Source organism: Myotis brandtii, unplaced genomic scaffold (genome assembly GCF_000412655.1).
Source record: "Myotis brandtii unplaced genomic scaffold, ASM41265v1 scaffold434, whole genome shotgun sequence".
NCBI classification, from domain to species: domain Eukaryota; kingdom Metazoa; phylum Chordata; class Mammalia; order Chiroptera; family Vespertilionidae; genus Myotis; species Myotis brandtii.
Window position 1 is genome coordinate 3,227,402 of NW_005366599.1, and position 7,076 is coordinate 3,234,477.

Sequence of the window (7,076 nt, forward strand, 5' to 3'; positions counted from 1 at the left end):
CAGGGGCCAGGGTCACAGGGGCCCTGGGGCAGGGGGGAGGGTCACAGTGGCCCTGGGGCCGGCAGAGGCGGAGGCGCAGCAGCTGTTCGGTCGTCGGACACCCAGGTGGCGATGACTCCTTGCATCACCCATTGTTGTGCAAGAAGATGATGGAAAGGGTCATTTCCCAGAAGCCGGGGTGTCCATTTTCTGCATCCTACGTCCCTGTCTGTGGTTCCGGAAGTCCCTACTGCGCCAGTCCCACTCCAATGTCTGCACGTGGGGTGGGCGGAACAGTGTATTCCTGCAGCATTATGCGTTGTTGTGGCCTTTATTTGTCTCACACCTGTCAACCCACCTTGCCCCCCCCATGTGTGGTAAGCAGCATAAGAACTGTCATACGGGTTCTTTACTAGAATAAACCCAGAATTGCAGTTTTTATTATAGAATTACTTAATAAAATGTCATGAAATCTTTGAACATGCAAAGCCTCAGATATATTTAAACAAGTTTAGATATTTTATATTGATCATTGATCATTTTTTAATTTTAATACTTTTGAAACATTTCAAAGAAAAATAACTTTTTTAAAACAAACATGAAAAACCATTTAAAAATTGTACATAGTTACACTTACATTTTACATTGCCTACATGTAAATTCTGTACACGTTGAGTACACAGTTCTATTTTTTAATCTTTTAAGTCAGTACTGTCCACAGAACACAAATGATGTATCATTCTCCATTATAACAAGGGAAATGAAGGCCAAAATAATACATTTCACTTCTTTTTTAAAAATATATGATTTATGTAATAATCTATGACTCCTAATAAGTAAGTGTTTTCTAACATTAACAGCTGATGTGTGGGTTGCGCCCTGCATTGCAGATGGACTTCAGTGCGGGAATTATTTATTTAGCCTCATCAGTTCTGCACTTAAGAACTCTTGTTGCCAGAACCGGTTTGGCTCAGTGGATAGAGCGTTGGCCTGTGGACTGAAGGGTCCCAGGTTCGATTCCGGTCAAGGGCATGTACCTTGGTTGCAGGCGCATCCCCAGTGGGGGGTGTGCAGGAGGCAGCTGATCAATGTTTCTCTCTCATTGATGTTTCTGGCTCTCTATCCCTCTCCCTTCCTCTCTGTAAAAAAATCAATAAAATATATTAAAAAAAAAAAAAGAACTCTTGTTGCCCTAGCTGGTTGCTCAGTGGTTAGAGCATTGGCCTGTGAACTGAAGGGTCTGGGGTTTGATTCCGGTCAAGGGCATGTACCTCGGTTGCAGGATGCTCCCTGGCCCGGGGCCTGGTTGGGGCTCGTGCAGGAGGCAACCAATTGATGTGTTTCTCTCACATCCATGTTTCTCTCTGTCTTTCCCTCTCTCCTTCCCACTCTCCCTAAAAGTCAATGGAAAAATATCCTCGGGTGAGGATTAACCAAAAAAATAAAGAACTATGGTTACACCCTAGCTGGTGTGGCTCAGTGGAAGGAGCACCAGCCCGCGGACTGAAGGATCCCGGGTCCGGTCCCGGTCAGGGGCGTGCACCTTGGTTGTAGGTCCGGTCCCGGTCAGGGGCGTGCACCTTGGTTGTAGGTCCGGTCCCGGTCAGGGGCGTGCACCTTGGTTGTAGGTCCGGTCCCGGTCAGGGGCGTGCACCTTGGTTGTAGGTCCGGTCCCGGTCAGGGGCGTGCACCTTGGTTGTAGGTCCGGTCCCGGTCAGGGGCGTGCACCTTGGTTGTAGGTCCGGTCCCGGTCAGGGGCGTGCACCTTGGTTGTAGGTCCGGTCCCGGTCAGGGGCGTGCACCTTGGTTGTAGGTCCGGTCCCGGTCAGGGGCGTGCACCTTGGTTGTAGGTCCGGTCCCGGTCAGGGGCGTGCACCTTGGTTGTAGGTCCGGTCCCGGTCAGGGGCGTGCACCTTGGTTGTAGGTCCGGTCCCGGTCAGGGGCGTGCACCTTGGTTGTAGGTCCGGTCCCGGTCAGGGGCGTGCACCTTGGTTGTAGGTCCGGTCCCGGTCAGGGGCGTGCACCTTGGTTGTAGGTCCGGTCCCGGTCAGGGGCGTGCACCTTGGTTGTAGGTCCGGTCCCGGTCAGGGGCGTGCACCTTGGTTGTAGGTCCGGTCCCGGTCAGGGGCGTGCACCTTGGTTGTAGGTCCGGTCCCGGTCAGGGGCGTGCACCTTGGTTGTAGGTCCGGTCCCGGTCAGGGGCGTGCACCTTGGTTGTAGGTCCGGTCCCGGTCAGGGGCGTGCACCTTGGTTGTAGGTCCGGTCCCGGTCAGGGGCGTGCACCTTGGTTGTAGGTCCGGTCCCGGTCAGGGGCGTGCACCTTGGTTGTAGGTCCGGTCCCGGTCAGGGGCGTGCACCTTGGTTGTAGGTCCGGTCCCGGTCAGGGGCGTGCACCTTGGTTGTAGGTCCGGTCCCGGTCAGGGGCGTGCACCGTGGTTGTAGGCTCGGTCCCGGTCAGGGGCATGCACCGTGGTTGTAGGCTCGGTCCCGGTCAGGGGCGTGCACCGTGGTTGTAGGCTCGGTCCCGGTCGGGGGCATGCACCGTGGTTGTGGGTCCGGTTCCGGTCAGGGGCATGCACCGTGGTTGTAGGCTCGGCCCCGGCCCTGGCCAGGGTGCGTGCGAAGGCAGCCAGTGGATGTGTCTTTCTCACATCGATGTTTCTCTCTCTCCTTCCCACTCTCTCTAAAAATCAATGGAAAAATATCCTCGGATGAGAATTAAAATAATAATAATAATAATTTAAAAAAGAACGATTGTGACTCTTCTCATGTTAAAGAAACAGGAGCTGAGAGAGTTGCAGTAACTGAGCCTGCTCCCCGGCCGTGTTCTGGCTTCATCTCCAGGAGCCCCTCTCACCTCTCGGGAACCCGCTGCTCAGCCCTGTTTTCGAGGCCTTGGATGAAGCCCAGGTAGTTGTCCAGGATCGCCGGGCGGCACGGGGCAGAGCTGGGCTTGAACCCCGACAGGCCAGCCTCGGAGGGCACCCACACTCATCCTCCACATTTCAGGAAAGGAGAAACCAGGGATGTGACCCGGTCTTGTCCTCCCCCCCGCCCCACCCCCTTACCCTCGGGCCAGGAGTTCTGAGTGACTCAGGAGCTACTCGCAATGCTTGCTCGTTCCTGTGAATGAATCAAAAGATGTGTTGACTCAGCACCACTGAGACTGTCAGCTCCGTGGTTTGAGTGCTGCCTCGGAAACCACATTCGATCTCATCGACGTGAATGATTGCGCAGAAACTGATAGTTAATCAACTTCAAGAAACGTTATAAAGAGCAGAATCAATGGCCCTTAGTAGCCACTTTCGGAGGGAGCCAGACTCACTGAACAAAAAAAGTTAAAAAATCAGAGCACGGAAGTAAACCAGTGTCCTGTATTTTTAAATTTTATTTTATTGATTTTAGAGAGAGAGGGAGAGAGAGGAAGAGAGGGAGAGAGAAACATTGATCGTTGTCTCCCACACTCCCCCCAATCAAGGATCGAACCCACAACCTGGGTGTGTTCCCTGACGGGGAATCAAGCCCACCACCTATGTGCGTGGGATGATGCTCCAACCTACTGAGCCACACCAGCCAGGGCTGCAGTCTTAATCCTGCTGGAGAGAGAGAGGGTGGCCACATCCACGGAGGGGAAACAGGTTCTTCGGGCCGCAAGTGACACTGAGCAAAGCAGTACCTCTCGAATGAATGCCGTCACCTCATCTGGCGGCTGCGCTGACGGCCAGGCCCTGCCTGCCGGTGCTGGCTCCCTGCCCCCAGCAGCCATCGTAGCCCTCTGGAAGGAAATTATAGATATACAAATCTCTCCAATTGTTTCATAAACTCCACTCCTGTCAGCTAACAGTCAAGTACATTTCTCCCGCCCCTCCCCCACCCAAAGAGGCAAGACCACATCAGGACATGGATTTTGTTTCCTTGTGAACTTATCAATAGTCATCAGTATTACCTACCAGATCATTCCACTCCTGTGTCAACCCACCTCTTCCTTCACGAAATCTGCCTCCTCTTCTGGGTTTACATGTCGATGGGAAACCGCTGCATGAACCACCAGTTTTCATTAAGATTTTTTTCAGTTAAATGTTGCCACGCTCAACAGAGTTCCAATGTACATGTGTGTAGTTCTGAATGTTTTATATATGCCTCCTGGGTCTATATAATTTCCAAGTTTCGTGGTTGCTATCTTCATTCTCCAGCCCTCATCAAGTTAACAAATTCAATTTAACACACATTTACTGAAGATCTAACGCAATTGTACGTGATCTGACCCGGCTACTTCTGCTCTGAGTCCTGCCACCGCCTCCAGGCTGACTCCCTTGCTTGCTGTTCTTTTTAAAATATATATATTTTTTATTGATTTTATAGAGAGAGGAAGGGAGGGAGGGAGGGAGAGAGAGAGAGAGAGAGAGATACAAATATCCATGATGAGAGAGAATTATTGATTGGCTGCCTCCTGCACACCCACACTGGGGATGAAGCCCACAACCCGGGCATGTGCCCTGCCCAGGAATTGAACCGTGACCTCCTGGTTCAGAGGTCGATGCTCAGTCACTGAGCCACACCGTCTGGGCCCTTGATTGCTGTTCTTTAAGGCACCACAGGCGCTCCTGCTTCAGGCCTTCCCTTTGCTGCTCCCTCGCTAACATGCTCTTCCCCCCACTTTCCGCATGACCTGTTCCCTCATCTTCCTCCCCAGAGAAAGCCTTCCTGGACCACACGCCCTGCGAGAACAGCCCCCCTCACTCCCCATCCCCTTTCCGTCCTTTCCTCTCCTTCAGCGAGGAGGTCACCACTGGCACATGCAGGTGCTGGTTTACTGTTCTGCGGTGAGAAGTTAGACAGACAGGAGCCGAGGGAGGAGGATGGGCAGAAGGTCACCAGGGCGGAAAGCCCCGGGTGCCTAGCAACCGGCGAGACTGGGAACACAAGGACCGCAGGCCCAGGTGAGCTTTCCTCCCGTAGCATGTCGCTGGCCTTGCAGCTCAGACCCGTGACCTCTCGTATCACTGGTCACGCGGCTCAGACCCTCCCTGGCCTTCCCAGCCCGCGTGCTGCTAGTCCTGAGGGTGAGACCCCGTAGAGGGGAACACATGAGGGGCCAGAGGACAGCCCTTCAGCATTCGGCCCCCAGGACAGCGATGCCTCAAATTGTGTTTCAGCTCCAGGCCCAGACAAGCAGCAAAACCGGACAAGCAACGCCAAGGCTGCCTCAGGCCCAGCTGCACTGACTAATGACCCCCTGGCACCCACCAATCAGCAGTGAAAGGACCCCGAAAGGACACACCGGGAAAGCCAGGAGTAGCCTATTGGGATCCTCCCTGAGCCTCAGATCAATACCCTCAGCTCCTTAGGAGCACACCCACCCTTCACCGCCCCCCCAGGCAGGTTTCCTGTCTCTCTGTCTCTCCTCAGCTCCAAGGGCCCTGCTTTCGTCTCTGTCACTTGTTTCCTGAGCCCATTTCTCCTACAGCTCACCTCTACCTCTGTGACCTTCTCAATGACCTTTCTCCTAGAGCTTGAATCTTGGCTCTGAGTTCTCTCTTAGCCGGAACTCAAGTACTGGGGTTGCTGAACCCAGGTCCGGTCTGACGCCACCAGCCTAAAACCTGGTACCGTTTTCACTGCCAACTGTTTGCCTCCTCCCTGCAAGAACATAAGCTCCATGAGACGGGGTCTCTAAGCAGGGCCCAGCAAATGACAAGGCGCTCAGTAAATGCTGAGTTTTTTGTGTTTTTTTTGTCTTGTGAGGCATCTATAATAATAAAAGCATAATATGCTAATTAGACCAGACGTCCTTCCAGACGACCTTCTGGGCGAAGCTGGGGCTGCGAAGGAAGCCGGGATCCCGGGTGTCTGCCGGTGGCCGGAGGGAAAGAAGGCCTACTCTTGCATGAATTTCGTGCACGGGCCCTTAGTATATAGATAAGGCACCATCCCAACAGGGGGCGAAGCTGGGGCTGCAAGGGAAGCCCGGATCCCGGGTGTCTGCCGGTGGCCGGAAGGAAAGAAGGCCTACTCTTGCATGAATTTCGTGCACCGGGCCCTTAGTATATAGATAAGGCACCATCCCAACAGCCTTCACAGCCTAGAGAGGAATGAAGAAGTTCACACAGATAACTAAGATAAGGGCATTATCGGTTCTATTGAGGACAAAGAGCTGCCCTTAATAGAATCTATAGGAAAGGTTTCCTGGAGGGACTGGCACTGTGACTGGGTTTTTCAGAATGGGTAACACATTGACAAGCTGGCCCGGGAGCAGGGGGCATTCCAGGGAGAGGAAACGGCTGTGCCGAAGCATGAAGGAGGCAAAGTCCAGGGTATGTGCAAGGAACAGAGGACATGGGTGAGGGAGAGGTAAGAATGGAAGGTAAGGTAGAAAAGATGTCTGAACACGGTGCAGAAGGATTTGATCTGAATCCCCTACATAGGAGCGCACTGCCAAGGTCAGCAGCTCCACAGGACTACGCAGACACGCAGAAAGTCGCCCAAATCTTTTGTTCTCAGCCTGGGAGCAGGCATGGCTTAACCATCTGCAGAGTGAGTGAGCCTCGAGAAAAGAGGGAACCGGCGCAGAGGACAAGGGCGGGGAGTCAGGGCCCTGCTGCCTGGTGCAAACGTGCCCTGCTGAGAGAGACCCTGGCGTGGCTGCAGGTCACTGTGTGCTTCTGAGATTACGGGAATCCGAAAACGTCACAGGAGCAGCATGAGAATAAAAAGCTCAACCGGAAGGAAGGAGAAGAGACTCAACATTTCAATCCCTTTGGGTTTGTTCTATGTGAGATCTCAGCAGGTCCTCGCCGAGTTCTGGGCTGGCGCTACTATTCACAGTTTACAAAGGAAAGGTGTTTTGTGTTGAAACATATATTTTTATTGATTTCAGTGAGGAAGGGAGAGGGAGAGGGAGAGATAGAAACATCAATGAAAGAGAAGCATTGATTGGCTGCCTCCTGCACGCCTCGCACTGGGGATGGAGCCTACAGCCTGGGAATCGAGCCCACAGCCTGGGAATCGAACCGTGACCTCCTGGTTCACAGGTGGATGCTCAGCCTCTGAGCCAGGCCGGCCGGGCGGGAAAGCTGTTTTTACAGCTTTGATAACCC